The sequence below is a fragment of the Euprymna scolopes genome, chromosome 33 (genome assembly GCF_053919585.1).
Source record: "Euprymna scolopes isolate OS-2025 chromosome 33, ASM5391958v1, whole genome shotgun sequence".
NCBI classification, from domain to species: domain Eukaryota; kingdom Metazoa; phylum Mollusca; class Cephalopoda; order Sepiida; family Sepiolidae; genus Euprymna; species Euprymna scolopes.
In genome coordinates, this window is record NC_136514.1 from 38,182,843 (window position 1) to 38,185,342 (window position 2,500).

The window sequence follows — 2,500 nt, forward strand, 5'->3', positions numbered from 1 at the left end:
TGAAAACGAAGATTTTTCACTGCTTATTGTTTTAGTGAATTCTTACAGTGTAAAGATGCACTGAACGGCTGCATGTTTGGTTATGCATGCGTATGACAGGCTTGCGACATGTTATAAAAAAACAACTTACACAAGCGGCAGCGCATCTAGTTGTCCTGTCAGGTGCTAAAATAAGGAAAGGAGAAAGTATAAGACGAAAACGATCGCCAACTCCAACGTTATGTGCCGTCAATTTCTTCCTTTTCATATTCTCTTCTGACCGTGTCATCGTTTCTCATATTGGCGGCTGTTGAAGAGAGGGTCGTAGGGGTTCACAAGTATAAAAATAATACAAAATACAAAAAGCACAAACTCCGACACATTTTGCAAAGATCAGTTGCACTGTGTGTGTATGTGTGAGTGTGTTTGTGTGTGTGTGTGTGTGTGTGTGTGTGTGTGTGTGTGTGTGTGTGTGACACTATCGACCCTCTGAACGCTAAGGTCCACATCTACATAGTCTATCGGGGGGTTTTGTTATCAGTTATTTGTTTGTGTGTGCGTGTGTGTATAGCATAATCGACCCTCTACCTGATAAGGTCCATATCTACGTTCTGCCAAGGCTGTGTTCGTTAATTGATGCCAACTCATCTCGATCTCCTAAAACTCTCTTGATCTGGTCCAAGTCACGTTCTACTGGAAACTGTCATCAACTCTGTTGATAACTTTTGCAAGCCTTCACTGCCACACTTTGTTCCCGTTCACTGTCACACTTTGACTAACAATCCTATTTTAGCTTTCTTTTGTGTGCATTGGGGAACAACTTCCAATGCCTTTGCTGTGCTGATAAACATTTCTTCCTTTTTTGGTAGCATTATATATATATATATATATATATATATATATATATATATATATATATATATATATATATATATATATAAAATCCCAACAATTTCTTGGTTGGGCCTAGTTCTACATCTATCTATCCCAGCAAATAATAGACACAATGTTGACGGGTATGGAATATGCAATCGCATATTGAGATGATATTTTGACTAAAAGCAAAAGTGAGACGCAACACAAAACCCATATTAGAGCAGCATTTCAAAGAATTGAAGAATACGGATTCAAGCTGAGTTGTCAAAATCGCGAGTTTTTCTTAAAGAAGATAAAATATTTAGGGCAGATTATCAGATTATTGACAGTAAAGGCAGCAACGCGATCCAAAAAGTGATGACGCTATTAAGAATATGCTCGCTCTAATAACATCGCTAAACTGTAGGCTTTTTTTGAGGATTAATAAATTATTATAGCATGCATATTTAATAAATGAGAGCGCTGTTAAATAATTTGATAAAAAAGAGCACAAAGTTGATATGGTCAGAAAAATGCGACCAGGTGTCTAAAAAGTAAAACAAGCTATTTAGTAACAGACCAATCGTTAGCACATTTCGATTCGAAGAGGAAAATTATTATGAAAGCGGATCCTAGCAATGAGGGACTTGGTGCCGTATACTTCAGAGATTCGAGAATGGGTTTACAAAGCCAATAGCACTTGCCTCGAAAATGTTTTTGCTCGCCGAACGAAATTACAGGCAGAGTGAAAAAGAGAGTTTATCAATACTTTACTTGGTAAAAAAAGTTTCGCATGGTTTTTATATGGAAGAGAATTTATTCTGCAAAAAGTCCACAAACCGCTAATAACAAGTTTTCGTTCGAAAAATGGTATACCAGCGCTACGATAGGGTTATCAAGATTGATACTGAAATATTCGGAACCACTTGAAGGAACAGTACTAGCAAAAATGAATTGTCGATTCTGTTATGCAATACGAATTATTTTTTTAGTCATTTTTGAATTCCGGGAACTTTAGTCAGCGACAATGGAATCCGATTCACAGGAAAAGAATTTAAGGAATACTGCAAATCATTGTCAATTGAGAAAGTGACAACGCCAGTTTACCAACTTAGATCGAACGGGATGACAGAAAAAGTTGTGGACACATTCAAATGAGCCCTAAAGAAGAATCAAGGCGTGGACACAAATGAAAGAAGTATTCAGAAAATTTTGCCAGTTTACGGAATCACGTCAAACCTGAATACGCCGTTACATTTATCGCCAGCGGCATTAGTGTTCGGAAGGAATATACGCCCTGTGTTTGATAGGCTGTTTCTGATCCCGGCGAAAAAAAAAAAAAAAAAACAGCACTAAAAGAAAACCAGATGACTAAAGTCTATAGGCCAGAGGATAAAGTTTTCTTCAAAATCTTTAGGGCTGGAATAATATTTTCGGAAAAAGAAATTGTTACCAAAAAAAAAAAAAAAAAAAATGCACAGATCATATAGGACATTTAAAAAACAAAATCCGTGCAAAAGACATTGAGATCAATTGAGATCCAGACACACTACAGAGACCACGGAAAGTATCGAAAACATTTCAATACAATATTGTTCGTTTGATATTCTTGTGTCGATAAGTCAGAATTCTCTAATGGAGCTATCTCCGAAGTCAGGGCCAAAAA